This window comes from Dermacentor variabilis, chromosome 1 (genome assembly GCF_050947875.1).
Source record: "Dermacentor variabilis isolate Ectoservices chromosome 1, ASM5094787v1, whole genome shotgun sequence".
Classification (NCBI taxonomy): Eukaryota; Metazoa; Arthropoda; class Arachnida; order Ixodida; family Ixodidae; genus Dermacentor; species Dermacentor variabilis.
In genome coordinates this window covers 290,495,574-290,511,760 of record NC_134568.1, presented here as the reverse complement: position 1 = coordinate 290,511,760, position 16,187 = coordinate 290,495,574, and the positions used below count along the sequence as shown (strand labels likewise).

General features: G+C 47.4%; 2 protein-coding genes across 3 annotated transcripts in view; one reads left to right on the top strand and one right to left on the bottom strand.

The window, feature by feature from the left end:
* LOC142567151 (uncharacterized) overlaps nt 1–16,187 on the top strand; it is a 399,588-nt gene that overhangs the window by 64,859 nt on the left and 318,542 nt on the right. The window lies entirely within an intron of this gene.
* The window catches only part of LOC142567125 (uncharacterized), a 125,499-nt gene that overhangs the window by 86,132 nt on the left and 23,180 nt on the right, over nt 1–16,187 (bottom strand). The window lies entirely within an intron of this gene.

Here is a 16,187-nt window from a genome sequence, read left to right as displayed (position 1 = left end):
TATCTTAACCGGCGTCTTGCAATAGTGATGCGCTGAGGCCCGAACTAAAATGGAAGGCTGTTTTTTTTTTCTTTTTTTTTTGCGTGGCCAGGCTGCGCGCGTCGCCTGAAGAAAAACGCAAACTGCACCGAGCACAGTTTTCGCACCAACCGATCGGTCAGGATTCTCGCGCGCGCGGAGGCTGGAGCAAAAGGGCTTCGGCTTTCTGTGGAGCGCCAGTGCCAAACCAAATCACTTTATTTCAACATCACAACCCGAAGAGAACAGAGGCTGATCACAGTGGACTAAAAGCCAGAGAATGGCTTGACGAAGCCCATGGTCCCTTTAACATGGCGCAGGCGGAGAGGAACTGCGTAATACTCACTATTCTATAGAGTCGTTTCAACCTATACAGGTAGATTCTTCTACCCCAGATATTTTATTTTTTGCGAAAAGAAGCTCCTGCCCTTTTATTATTATTATTATTATTATTATTATTATTATTATTATTATTATTATTATTTTGATGCTACTGTTGTGCGCTGATTGGAGTACGGCAGTCCATATTCGATCTATCGTCCCGGGCTGTTCAGGACAGCCCAGCACGCTGCGTAAGACAACGCTAATTGGCTTGGAACATCGCCTCGGGCAGTCATGGACAGTCTAGAACGACAAATTGAAGAGACCCACTGGATTCAGGGGACATCCTGACAACGAACGTAACTAAGTGACGGAAAATAACAGCGGTAAGGGTATATGAATCCAGCCATGAATCCACCAGATTACTACGACATCCCCGAAACGCGCACTGAAAATGGTGTCGCCGGAACGAACTCACTGAGTATACGGTTCCAGGTCTATCACATCTTGGTGCATGCTGAAAATTTCACGCGCCCACTTTTTTTCTTTTTTGCAGAAATTGGTTGGTGCAGCCAACACACTTAGCCGAAGTAGTTGAAAGAGGGTTTCTCCCGCTCCGACGTGAGCTTCCGGATAGTCTAATAAATTTTAGTTGCAAGTTTAACGGCAGAAAACACTATTATCACTTCGCAGTATCGTCTATCGAAACGCGTTCACGATGCTTAAACGTTTATGTTACCTTAGGGAGACGCGGACGAAGCGAGTGGGAAATGCAGTAGCACTAACTTCCAACAATATGTTTTATCTGGCGCGGGCCCCAAATATGTACCTACATAGATGATGTTCGTTAAGAAGCAGAAATACAATGCGTCCCGAGAGAGGAGAGAGAGTTTAACGGAAGTTGAGGATGCACATAGACAGGAATAAACATTTTTTTCAGACAGGCGCATAAAGATGGCTCGGTAATTCAACCTTCCTACACGACGGTGTTGCAAACATTTCCCCAAATATTTTTTTTTCAAGGTGTGCCATACGCCAACGACTAAATTGCCCAATAACAAGCTGTTTCCCCAGTTCATGCGGAGCAAGGTAAGGGTAGTTTTGCATAAAAGGCGGGCGATTTGAATATATAAAAAGAAAAGGCCGTGGCGCGTCGTAGCTGTCGCATCTCACGGTGGACACCTCAACTGTCAGGCTGTCGTAACAGTATTGCCACAAGGATAGAACGTGGGTCGAGTTGGTACGGTAACATGAGCTGGGATTGTAGCGCGCAGTGACACCGACAAAGACTAGAAGCAGACAGGACGAGCGCTCCTCCTGTCTGCTTCTCTCTGTGTCACTTCGCGCTACAATCCAAGAGTATTGCCACAGCTACTGATATATCAGTCGGTTAGTGTACTGTTATTTCTTTCCTTCAAATTTTTAGTGCTTCAGGGATAAAACCTCGGAATCTGCTGACTTTTGACGTCTTCCAGAAACACCATAGAGAAATGTACTACTTTTTAAAAAAATTTTCTACTTTTTTCTACGGCTTTCTATACTACTACATTTTATGTACATAACTGCTAAAGTGGGGTAAACTTTACGGTGCGCGACCAACGCGCGATATGTGCCTTTCTTATTTTACATTCCAAGGCACTTCGAACACTTCAGGAAACCGATGTCACCTGAGGCCCTACCAAAACTTATCTGAAGGTTGGAACAAGGCTTCTTTTCCCGATGCTCTTTGCCCTGCGGCTTTTCAAATCACGGCACCGCGATAGGAATTTTCGTGGTCTTTGTATTGTGTTATTGCTTCGCTGGTTGCACACTGTAGAACTAACGCTAAGCATTGTATCCGTGCCGGCAAAAACTTCGTTTTAAATACCACTTTCGCCAGCTTACATCTACAAATTTTGCACGCAAGAATCCACTTTTTTTTTTTTTTGATTATCTGTGGCAACACCGGGCTGAATTGGGAAAGACCGAGATTGAGAAATGGGAAGGAGCGACACTTGTTCGTCTTTCGCAGAATCGCAGAGACCAGTTCGGGCAATGTGGCCCGGGCACCCGCTGTAGTACAATTTCACGAGCCCATAACTCTATGTCGTGAGCGCGTTCTGCGGCTGAAGCAAGCGCGACTGCGTGCGCCGTCAGTTTGGCGTGTAGTACAGTCCAGCGGCGGTATTCTCGGTTCACCATCTGCGGCAATACTTTAAGTTTTTCCTGTAGCGGCGCCTGGCGCGACGCAGCGTCTGCTGAAAGTGGTACCGCACTCGTAATCAATTAACTCATGTAAGAGGATGCTTTGTGCGTGTAGAGACCCGGTTGTATGCGTACGACTACTACTACTACTACTACTACTACTACTACTACTACTACTACTACTACTACTATAATGTACACGTTTTCATTTCGCCCGCCACTTAATGAAAGCTCTCGGGAGAGCGAACAGAAAGTGCGTTTTTCGATTAGAGCCGAGATATTTGCGTAGTGGGCCCCTGATGACGGGCATGCCCTCCCCCGGACGGTGCGCGTCGTTTTTTTTTCCCGCTTCGCGCTCCCACCGCTCTCCCTGGCGCGGGGCGTGTTTACTTTCTCCGCGCCGGACTCTCTCCTTTTTCTCGCCGCCGCAAAAATAGGCCCATCAAGGACGCGTGCCGCGACGGGCGATGCAGCGCCCCGCCAAGGCGCGCGCATCATTTATGCGGTCGGGCGCGTCGGCCGCCGCGGCAAATCTGGGTGATACACTTTCGTTGCCACCTCGGCTGCCCGTCTCTCACCGTGGGCGCGCCTGGCCCAGTTTGGGCGTCTGCCACGTTCCGCCGAGGCATTCAAGCGCGAAGGGGGCGAAATTTCGCAGAGGAAGACGAACCCCTTCCTACGCTCTTCTTCCTGGTGGGGCGCCAGCTGAGTGCGCGCTGGCGTAATCCTCGCGGCCCCGGAACCGCGGTCCCGCCATATCGAGCACGGGTCTGCAGGAAACGGCCTCTCGATTTCTCCACGACGTCCTCTCTGGCTGACGTGCGTCACGTCCTCGCCACGACGTGTTCTTCTGCACGTGTTCGATGAGGCGGTTTCCTTTAGGCGCAGAGTTTCCTGCACCGATTACCAGAGGGAGCTGCGATCGTCCAGCCGTCGTGGTAACGACGAGTACGTGCGTTTGTCTAGTCTTCGTATTTGTGGTTCAATACTTCCTTGCGGCGTTGTTCATTACGCTTCATTTATTTTTTTTGTGTGAACTTCCAAGAAATCATATTTTTCTAAACGCGTGAATGCACTAATTTTATGCGCACAGGTTTGATCGTTGCGAATGAATCCATTAATAACGCAGTATATTGATGAAAATTATCCATTCGGAAAGTCACGAGGCCGTTTGGGGCCAGGAGGACAACGTTTTGGCAAATCCGTTCACTGCGTATTTTTAACACGCTGGCGTAACCACAATATTTGTAGCTCCTGGCAACCATGGTGCCAGAAGTCCCTCTAGCAATTTTTAAAGGAAACTGTATGCTTGCAAGGATTCCCTTCTTCATTTAGTGGGATGGCATTTACTCGGCAGTGCAGCTGTAAAGTGTTGGTTGGAGCTAGTTGGGAACTTATAAGGCAACAAACTAAACGTGCGAGCAGCAGACGAGGGTCAGCTACTACTTCCAACTACTTTGTATTATGGACTCAGGACCGTGGCTTCTGAAACAGACGGTGAGCTGAGGCTCTCAGAGACCGACACAGGCACACAAGCATGGATCAGCACTTTTACTTGGCCGCGTCCAGGTGCCAACTGCCGCGGCTGCTATCCAGTTCCGCGGGCAAGCCCGGACGCGGGCGCATGCCCACAGTGTGTAATGTATAGTCACAAATGAAGCAAAAAAAAAAAAAAAAAAAAAGATTGCGATATACCACTGCCTAGGTGATATGGTTTCCACGTGATGAGCAGCGGTCGAACAAGGAATGTCGATCGATCCAACTTTTCGACAAGGGGACAATTGTCTTTGTCCGGACAGCAACTAATTTCTTTAGCAGTGTTTTTATGTACTCACTCGCCCACTACCATAATGGGGGAGGAAGGAGCAGAATAAGCAGGTGCGCGGTGTGGGGTAGCTGATGTCAAAGTAAAAAAGAAGGGAGGTAAGAAGGGAGGAGAAGGGCCAAATGGAGTTGTGAAAGTAAAGGGGAACAATGGAGGTAGTGGTGTTGGGTTCTTCCGAGAAGTGGAGATATAAACCGGAAACGGAAAAGAATTGACGCGCATAGGTAGGCGCTGCCATCCAGCGTGCCGCTCTTTCTAAGAAACCGAAAATATAAAGAGTCGTATGTCAATCACAAGTTTAGTAAAATCCAACCAACAGGTACGAATGCTTCGAAGGGAACTCTTGAATCCGTACGCTATGCTAGTGACATAAATATGACCAGTAGCGCTTATTTATTATTATATTTTTGTGGTGGTACACCTGGTTAGTCAAGGACTGTTCATAGCTCCTACACTGACTTATTTCTTTTATTTACGAGTATTTTTCTTTGTAATTTTTCTCAGGCCGTCCTACTGATATACTGTCATAGCCAGCTTAAGCCCCCCGCCCATTTTCCCCCCTTTTTGAACCTCTGTAATATTTCGTGACTGTCTTCTTTGTTTTTCTTCTTGTTTTAAATCTCCCGGCGGTATGTGTATACATGCTCATTGCTTCCAGTTTTTATTTACACTCTTTACCTAACACAGATTGCTAGAACTCAGTTTCTTTGACCTGGTTGCCCCCCTCTCCCCCCACTTTTTAAAAATCAATTCTTTGTTCAAATTCCGGAGAGTTGATATGAATAGTACCGGCTTTCTTAGAAAACCAGGTACACTTGATTGACAGTGCCTACCTATGCGCGCAAATTCTTTTCCGTTTCCAGTTTATACATCCACTTCTTGAAAGAACTCACAACCACTACCCCCATTGTTCCCATTTACTCTCACAACTCCAAAGCTCTCTTTGTCCCTACTCCTTCGATTTCCAGTCCATGTTTCTCTCTTTCTTTACTTTGACATCAGTTACCCCACACCAGGCACCAGCCCCACCTAAACGTGGTTTCACAGCAAGTGTGCTGCAGGCAGACCGAAAAAAGGCTTTGGATCTTTTCATTGAATCTTTTGATGATTATATGAGGCCATGACTTTGTGGGAGCATTTCGCAGGCACAAACGCGCTGTTTCTCGTTGGACGAATTTAGTGTGTCTTGAATTGACCATTTCCATTTTCAATATTCGAAGCGACCTCTAGTCCGGATCATCACGTGGTTGGGAAAATATGCGTTCCCGGCAGTGTGTGCGCTAACCAACACCGAAACAGCTGGTCCGTTTACAGCGCGTTTGAGCTTGTTCGCTTGCTGCAGTTGAGCGACTTATGTCGTCGACGATTGGGGAAAGCTCGATGTTCACCCAGCTAAATTGTTCCCAGTCCCGCATATCGAGCGAAACCCATTTACACTATATATATATATATATATATATATATATATATATATATATATATATATATATATATATATATATATATATATATATATATATATATATATATATATATCGTCATAGTTGTCATAGTTCTCTCACAGCCTCGCCTGGCCACTGAGAGAGAATGCATTGTTGCCATTCCATAACCTTTACCAACGCCGAACGCTTTCAGAAAATGGGTGTGCCGTGTTCTCGGATGATAAAGGCGAAGCTATAGAATGGGATAATTGTTCGTTTGTGGCTGTAAGTAATCTGGTTGAAAGTAGACCATTTCGCGCATGCCCAGCAACATTCTTGCAAATGATGACTTGTATGGCAGGATGGGCTGCAGTGTTCCGTGCTTAGTACTTCCGGCAAGTATGATCCTAAAAATACCTTGTTGGACACGTTGGTTGATTAGTTAGGAAGAGAGGAGGAACGAAAGGGAGAAGGCAGAGATGTTAACCAGAAAACCGTCCGTCTGGCTGCTCTACACTGTGAAAATCGAATAGAAAGATGAGAGCGAGAGAGAGAGAGAGAGAGAGAGAGAGGGGGGGGGATGAAGGATGGAAGACTCGGTTAATGCGTGCACGAGGCGCGTCCGTAGTGTTCTTTATCAATTTTGAAGAAAGGCTCAGGAACACGGATGAAAAAAAAATTTGCAGCTAAGGTGCACAAATACCTGTACCTCAAAAGCGTGGCCACGGAATGGAGGAAGAGGTCAAGAAAGTTAAAAACCAGTTGCAGGGTAATTGAAAGCGCAAACAGACAACCTAGAGTCACCACAAAGAAAGTGAAAGAAACAGAGACGCTAAATTGGATGGAAACAATAATGCCATGGCGATTTACGAATACTACAAGAAAGAAATCAGAAGGGAAAATCTGTATAATAACACAAAGGGCAGAGCCTTGCCTGAGCTGGCTGTCTAAGAACAATAACACACCGGAGCAAGTATGCGCATCAGGATGGCGCAAATGTATGCAGCTACATACCGAGTGTTTCAGCGAACACTTTCCATTTTTTTTTTACTTGTCTGTGCCAGATTGCACAATTCTAGTCCATGAGCTGGTCTTCTCGAAGAGGTGGACATTACTTGAACAAACAATTGAAATGCATAATTGACTAATTAAAAAGATCATTCACGAATTAAGTTTTTTGACTAATTACCTTATGGCACATATTGCAGTTTACAAATTCTGGCCAGGGAGTTCGTAAGGCGGATCCACTTGGAACGAATTCTCAGAATGACACCAGTTTCGAGATATTAATCCCTAAACTTTGCGGAGAAATGCTTGGCAGTCCAGTTACTTTTGTGTTTCATTGCACGAAACGACGTTTTGTTAAGGAAGCAAATGGAACGACAGTGCATTTTTGCCGCAACTTTGTCGGCGCATATCTCCTAAGTGGTGTCATGCAAGAAATTCTTCTTAAGTGGGTATGCCTTGCAGTCTCATCCGCTAAAATTTGTAAAAAAACAGTATGTGCCATAGGTAATTATAGTTAAAAACTTCATTGGTGGATTTTGTTAATTAGCCGATTATGCAGAAAAATTACTCTCTCAAAGAGAAGGCGGCGATCTTTTCCTCTCTATATGTATGTATGTATGTATGTATGTATGTATGTATGTATGTATGTATGTATGTATGTATGTATGAATGTATGTATGTATGTATGTATGTATGTATGTATGTATGTATGTATGTATGTATGTATGTATGTATGTATGTATGTATGTATGTATGTATGTATGTATGTATGTATGTACAAGACGAAGGGTTTCGCGCCAGAACCGAAGGCATAACGTTCAAAAAGAAAAAAAAAGACGAATGTTATGGCATACGTTTCTACTGACGTTTCGGCCGGAGGACCGGCCTCCCTTCGGTCACGAAACGTCAATAAAAACATATCCCATAACGTTCATATCTGTTTTTTTTTTCTTGCTTTTGCGAGGTGTATATATATATATATATATATATATATATATATATATATATATATATATATATATATATATATATATATATATATATAAAGTGTTATTTATAAGATGGCGTACGCACAATAACGTATGTATGGGGTAGCTCTGAGCTAACGTCTTAATTGAAGTTCGCTTTTGTAATGGCAGCTAAGCCTATAAACTGTTCGCAATACATTGCTTATAAGTAAATAACGATGTCTGTGGCAGGGACGCAGTCACAATAAGTGAAACGACAGAACGGGGATTCTGAACGTGGAGAGAGAGAGAGAGAGAGATTTAGCAAAAAGGCAGAGAGGTCGGCCTGATTGCCACACAGGCTTTACGTAAATATAACTGATTGAAGCAAAGTGCAACTAGGAGCACTGTCGTCTCTCTGCCGAAGGGGGTTCGTGCGCGGATTTACCGTATGAGCGTGATCAGGACGTCTGAATATACCAGACAGGGAAAAGCATGCGACCGAGCCGCTCTGCGTTTGAATAAATACGTTCGCTGACCTCTACCCGGTGCTCCTTTTTTGTCATTGGCAAGCAGCTCGAGCTATGATTAACGCGCGCGGGAAACTGGTGTACCACGTACACGAGCACGTTCTGCGCCACCCGTTTCGCCGTCGGGACGGCCGTTGCCTCGGCAGGGCGTCGTTGTTACGGGCTGATGCCTGCGCGGAAGGAATCGGTGATGAGCCGGCGCTCCACGGCTGGACTGGTAATCGTTACAGATGATGCCAAGCGTCTCTCGAGACCGGGAGACACGACTGCGCGGTGGGCGACCGATGTCCGAGGAGCGGGCGCTCTGCGGTACCGCGGACAACCCCCACCCGAACCGGAAACGCGATGTGACGGCGGCCGCCATGTACTTGCTGTCCACTGTCCCCCCCCCCCCACGAGGAGTTCCCAAATACCCTGTAGCTCAGAGAGCGGGTAGGTTTCGCATCATCTCCATGCCTGTCAGCCATATACTCTCTCCTAAACCTTCTGGCTGCCTACTCTATCGCTGTTAGGAAAAAAAGAAAGAAAGAAAGCGAAGAAGGAAATCTCAACGCAGTACTTAATGAATGAACCCCGTACGCAGCCATTGCCAAGCTCGTAACAAATATCAGTACACAGTGCGGCCGTGAGCATTTCTTTCTCGTCTTAAGCGAAGTGTGGTTTGAGTTACATCTGCTTTATACCTTTAAAGCAGTTAAAAATAGAACCGCGAGTAGCGATGTACCTAATGCATTTTAACGCCAATAATAGTTTCGCTCATCTCAGGCACTTTGCGGCAAGTAATTGGTAGGTTCCTGTATCGCCTCGTTTCAGGCCTCTTCTGATTCCCAGCACAACAACAGTCCGATGCTCCATAGCCGGCAGGCCACGATCGCGCGCTAGTCTCTCTCTCGTGACAACTGGAGCGCGCGTCACGTCACGTGGCACGAGCGAGAGTACATGACGCGCGTCTTTTCCGTGCGTCACAAGCGGGAGCGTGCGGACTGCATCGCCTTCGAGATCGGCCCCCGCTCACCGGTTCTGTCCTCGTAGCAGATAGCGCCACGAAGACGCTGTGAGTCATTGTTCCGCCTTAGAGATCGGCCCGGGTCGTAACGGAACAGGTTGTAACATTTGTTCGGCGGAATAAAAAAATAAAACTGTCATCATAACCGCCGTCGTATGCACCAGATTCACTGTCGTATTGCTTCTGTCGGCATACGGAAGCTCGCTTAACGCACACAATGCCTCACTTAACAGTTAACACGTTTGTAGAGCTGGTAACACTTCGAAGAACCCCGACCCATGCTGCATAGCCAGCCACCTGCCTTCAGCATTCTTCGCGTAAGATCGATTCCAGCAGTGCGTGGGATCTGCATATTTCCTGTCTGCTAGAAAACCTCAGAATTATTCAACGCCGTCCCACATGATTCGCCTATTCCCATCATTACTACAATTCTCTTGCAATGTAAAATTTTACTTTGGTCCACACGCACGCATGCACGCACGCCTGAGCGGTTGTAGGAAGACAAGTCGAAACCTCCCCGGCTTTGAAAAAAAAAATGCATTCCAGTGCCCTAGAAAGTCATATATATGTGGTAGTAACTGCATGACACATATTTAACAACCAGCCGGTGTTAGTCCTCGCCACTTTTACTCTTTACTTGGGTTCAAGACAACCTTGAGCAGAATGCCTACATAAGCTGCAGTGTGTTTTTTAGCACCATATTTTTGGGAGGATGCGTTCCCCTACGACCCTGCTCAACCATGCCGACTGTTGACCTGGGGTGCTATGCAGGATGCCGCAAGCTTCTCGATCTCCTGAGTTTGTTCGACAGCAGTCAGTGAACAAGGATACCGCGGAACGCGCGAAAGCAGCAGACGAAATGTCGAGATAAAGGCACATATTTCAACATGAGCGCACCCAGCGCACGCCGCTTTCTCGTTTCAAACACGAAGGCTGGGCAATGTTACGCGCCAGCGCCGCTTATTCTTATCAACGCAATATCACAATATCGCAACACTGGGACTGTACCGCTATCTATCTACACTTTCGGCGCACGCCGCTTGCCACGCCTTTCGGCGGAGCGTCACTGACGTGTCTCCTCTATCGGACATTGTCTAACCCCCGTCGAATGCGAAGAGTACAAACGTGGAGCATTCTCACGCGAATCGTTTCCTTTTTTTTTTGAACACGTTAAAAGATAACATTTCTTCTATAGCTTACTTGCACATGTGATGCGCTGGGTGGAGCCATAAGCGAATAAAAGAAGGCACCGACGGTTTGACCACGTGACTTTATTTTTTTCGGCCGCCCATGAGGTAACATCCGAGTGATGACAACCCAAGAGTGAATCTAGATAAGCCAATGAAGCTGAAGGCGTGACGAGGGTTCAGTTTCGTGCCTTGATACCATTAGCGCATTCATCTAAGGGCGCCGCCAGGGCTCGAGGAGATCCCGAACTTTGCCATACTCGGGCCTTCCTGCATAGCAGCCCTGGATCACACACCGGACTTATTGCACAATAAATGTTTATATATCTCTCCATGCCAAGGCTGTAATCGCGGTATGCGGCCTAAATTTCTCTAGCGTTCATCGAATCGTTCAACTCGTCATCTTTTAATTCAGCCAGTTCAGAATGCGCGGTAGGTGCATTCCTTTTAGCCGCCTGGTTGCAGACGCAAGTCGGAGGTGGTGATCACGTGTCATCACAAACAGGTGGAACGCGCATCACTTTGCGTACTCAAACCGGTGTGGTGGTCGGAGGCCACATCTCGGTATATGTGCAATCGTCGCGTGACTTTCATCGACAACAATGCGTCCGAAACATGGTAAAGCACGCAGCGCAGTCAACGCCACCTGATTGCGAGCAGACATTACGCCTACTGCGCAGCTACGTCATCAACATGTTATATGTAAGTGACCTTGGTTGGACATTCGGAATATTTTTCTGCTTTCTAGTAGATAAGAACGACGGCCGCTCGCAGCATTGGCGTAGCCATGGGGAGGGCGGAGGGTTGAGGGGGTAGGCCCCCTCCAAATATTTTCTGAAAACCCCCCTCCTTTCCCCCCCTGTTTCACGGCAGTGTTACGCGGTGCATCATATCAAGAGTGGGAAGGCGCAATTGTCCCGGGACACGGTTTGTATTAATTATACACGCGTGCACCCGTCGTCTCGTATCAGAATACGAGCACGGATACGCCTAATAATAGTACTGGCAAGCATTGGCGTAGCCCGGAGGGTTGGGGGGTCGAAACCCCGCTCCGAAACTTTCTGACGAACCCCATTCCGCCTTTCTCACGGAATAGAAAGCTTCAAGAGGTGGACTCCGAAAGAGCGACATGGATGAAAGGGAAGCTTGAATGTGAGAGCAAGGCGAGGGTTAATGGCGGTCCGAAGGATGTGTGTGTGGAGGGGGTATCATGGAGGTGATCCCCTCTCCCATGCACAGAACATTGCGGCCTCACACTGTTAAGAACGAAAACAGGGCAAAAAACAGGACAAGAAAGAAAGACCTGCAAAGGGCTGATTTGCGCACTACAAAATATATCGATAACGGGGTGCTGGGCCAGGGAGGCCAAGAAAACGCCACAACAAACAGGTGGAAGGGCAGGTAGGTGAATGGCCTCTAAGTCCACGCAGAAACAGAAATATAGAAATGTTAGCGGCCTCCGCGCCGTTCAACAACCCTGTGAATGTTGAAGAGTGTGACAGTCACTAACGGAAAATAGTATTAAGAAGGGGAGTGGGATATATGGATACGAGCAGGGTTGGGGAGTCTTGCATGAAGGGCGTCGAGAACGTAGTTGGCGGATAATTATAGTCATAGAGCAGTTCGTCACTGCCCGATCGCTCGACGTCAGACGGGGCAGTTGAGGCTCACCTGCCCCGTCGTAACACGTGCTGCTTGCTGCGGAAAGCCCGTCCTAACTAAACGTCTCGGCAATTTTCAGAATAGACTGGTGTGAGGAGACGCGACGCTTTTAATTCTGTCGGAGCTATTGTCCCTTATTTTACTGCGAACTACGGATGCCGTAATTTACGGCATCCGTAGTATCCGTATCCGTAGTCCGGCATCCTACGGCTGCTTCTAAGCGGGAAGCAGCCCTGCTTAGGACTGTCTGCCTCAGCGATTCCCGCGTGTGATCAAATAGCAATGTGCGTCGCATGATTAATTAATTATGGGGTTTTACGTGCCAATACCACGATCTGATTACGAGGCACGCGTAGTGGGGGACTCCGGATGAATTCTGACCACCTGGGATTCTCTGACGTGCCCCTAAATCTAAGTACACGGGTGTTTTCGCATTTCGCCCCCATCGAAATGCGGCCGCTGTGGCCGGGATTTGATGCCGCGACCTCGTGGTTAGCAGCGCAACACCTAAGCCACTAAGCAACCACGGCGGGTCCTGCGTCGCGTGATGACTAAAATACCAGGATCGTAAGTTACTTCCAAACATCTCTTCGAACAAGTCGGACAACAGTTCACCGAAAGTGGGTGAAATTTGCATAATATCTACCATCGAAGTTCTAGGGCAAAGCTTCGTTCCTGAATTTTTTTTTTTATCTAGAGTAATATAGAATGCCCACAACGCCTAAAGCGCGATTGAGTGATAGGCGACTTGCAAAATAGCACCCGCCCTCTTCCGTACGTAGCCGTGGTCGTACCACTCACTAGACGACCTGGTTGGAAAACAGCAGTGATAGCCACTGTTACCTGTGCTGCAACGAGCCTGCAAACGAGAAGACACACGATAGTGCGCTGTCTTGTTTTTGTTTGGCCCTATTTTTAGCGCTGTTAGCAGCTAGCTCTTAGTTCTACATTATATAAAAGCATCAATTCGTAAACGAAATTCTAGTTTTTTTTTATATCATCAACTTTAAAAATAGCATAAGGATGATGGCATAATTTATTGCGAAGTGGCTGCACGCCTTAGCAATGAAAAACGTTCGAGAGAACTTAAGCAAAGGGTTGTTTCGGCAACGCAAAAACGTGCATCCTCCGTAAAGCATTCTTGTCTGGGGAGTGCTAGGCGTTTGTCTTTGCGGGGTGCGGGGTATATATATATATATATATATATATATATATATATATATATATATATATATATATATATATATATATATATATATATATATATATATATATATAGAGAGAGAGAGAGAGAGAGAGAGAGAGAGAGAGAGAGGGGGATGGAGAGTAGGGGAGCAGTGGCGGTTGTCAGCGGAGAACCCCCCACCCCGACATCAATTTCTGGCTACGCCACTGGCTCGCAGGATCCGAGTCAGGGGCTCCTCGTGTTTGATTGTGGGAGAGGAGTCACAAGGCATCGCCATTCTTCTGGTACCAGCGTCGGCAGATGAGAGAAAGGAACGACGAGAAAGATGGGAAAGGAACGAATAAAGCCATAGTACAGCAAGACTGGTCATAATTGGAGGGAAAAGAGTATACTTGCGCATTATTGCAGGAAATTTATGTGTATTGCGGCGACAGTAAATCGCTCTAGAAAAAGAAATTGTTAGAAATTCAGCTTATTTTCAGCCAGTGAGGTCGTCGGATGAAAATGAAAGATGCTTGTCACTTTGGCACCGAAGTCTTGGAGTAATGAGTGCCCGCATAGTAAACCTATTGACGAGGTCTGATGCAACATGTGTACGCGTAACGAAGCTGCAAGGGATTGTCAGAGCACGTTGCAGTTGCTATGCGTAGGACGAGGTCCACGCCAGTCCACTGATGCTGACCTTGTCATTTGGGTTGACCATTAGAAAGGGAAAGAGGGCGAGGAGAATAGTCTGCTACGCTGTGTGTATGAATCACTATATATTTCCATTTGTTTTCTCCGGCTCTCAATGCTTGCACGCCTAGCTATTCTTTTCCTTTTTTGAGTGTTACATCTGTAAAATGAATAAATGCACTAAAAAAGGAAAAAGGCGCCATTATTTTCTCACTAAGCATTCCATAAAACCACAACCGTCGCAGCCAAAACGATGTCGCGATTCAGTCGTAACTCGATAGAATTCAGGGGACAAACTTTCTACCGATGACAGGAGCATGAAAAAAAAAAAGAAAAAAGCATACGTCAGGAACTGGGTTAGCAATGGCTGTTGTTTCTGGCACAGGTTGCATGCTGAGCAGGCAAACGTATACAGAGACTGACCCGATTCCTTCATAACGCGTCGCTGTTAGTATAGGTATTGGTATAGTGGTAGTTTCATTTTCATGTGCAGGGGCCAGCACTGCAGCACGTGACTGCGTAATTTATCACGTTTCGTCTGCTGTTTTTCGCCGGCCTTCTACGAGATTGAGCGTGAACAGCGCAAGAGGATCACCACTTAGCCCAGTCAGCCACCTTTCTATGCTAGATGCTGCAGCGACTTCGTAACCGCCAAAAATCACTAGTTCTGGAGAACGAGGTAGTATTGACAGGCTCATTCGCAGGTGGCAAATGCACTAATACTTGTACTAAAAAGTGGCGAGCAAGCTGCAGCGCGACGGCAAAGTCCGGCGCTCACTGCACACGCGAGAGGGCGCCACTAAAACGTTCCTTGGCTTACCTGCAGATGCCAACTGCCATAAATCAGGGACAAAAAAAAAAAAAAAATACACGAGAATGTGTGACTGTCGCCGGATTTACGAAACACTGGTGCACGAAAAATACATATTTACGAATACACAGGAAATCGTGCGGAGCGTTTTTAGGAAACGGCAGGGACAAAAGTGTCAGAAAGTGGAATATTTTTTTTAGGCAAAGAAAACGAATTCCACGGCACAGTATGGTACGTCACTAAGGGGGTGCAAACGTGAATGAACGCTGTGCAGAGGAACATCCCAGGGTCTATTTTTGTCAAACGCTCAAAATATTATATACTGTGTTAACCACTGATGAGAGCGATCGCCCATTTTCCTGCAGCGGGTGCGACGGGGGCGGAGCTGCTTTTGCTATGTCGACCATCCACGCGTGTATTTTCGTCGCACAGACCTTTCGGTGGGCGGAAGTTTCAAGAAAAACCAGCGGACAATGTTTGAACTACGCGATTGCTTGAGTGGTATAGTGCTTAGCCGACAGTCGTCCTGAAGTAGGATGGTGCAGGCAGAATGTCGCGCTCGCCAAGCAGTACTGACAAGCCCGCGCCGGGGCTCCGGTAAGCGTTATGAAAGCCCTTGTTTTTCTTGTCACCCACGCTGCCGCAGTCATCGGAAGTCGTTTTCCTCGCCACGCGCAGCGGCATACCTGTGGCCCCGCGCGAACGTTTCGTTTTGAGAAGGCCGCGCGCCGCCCCTCTATAGTGCGACTGTGAAGACGCACGCTGTATGATCTAGGCAGATACTTTATTTCAGCACGCGCCTACCACAGTTCGGCCTTGACTTACGCCGGTAGCGCCCTCTTCGGTCACCAACTGAGGCGAAAGAAAAAGCGGGACACGACCCAAGGCCTACGGACTGCGAGTCCCGAGAGCCTTTTGCGGCAGCGATCGTGAAACATGTGGGAAAATTCGGCGCTGCCTAGTAATAGCCGCTGCGCGTTGCAACCGAGACAAGAGCGCGGCTGTGCCTACATGCGCGTTACGCCCCATTTCTCGACGCGTGTCGAGCGACTCGCGAAGCGTGCGTGTGGGCAGTGCTTTTCTGTGCCACCTTTGCCACCGCTCGTTGCGACCCTGACAGAACGAGCGGAAATGTTCGAAGAGCGGGAAATGCGAACTTGCCGCGATGCATTATTCAGCGAACTCACTGGGTAGCGTTGCGCGCAAATGCGCGCTCGGCGTGGCTCAATCTGTGATGGGCGAGACAAAGGGCGCGCTTCTGCCATGCTGCGCGTTCTTAAGCTTTCACCTGCCGCGCGCCTTTCTTTCTTGCTTTCTGTCCGAGTCGTCGGTTACAACAAATATGCAGTCGCGCAATTTGCCAACGCCACTTTTCTCTTTTGAATGTTGCCCGCGTTGTAGTCTCT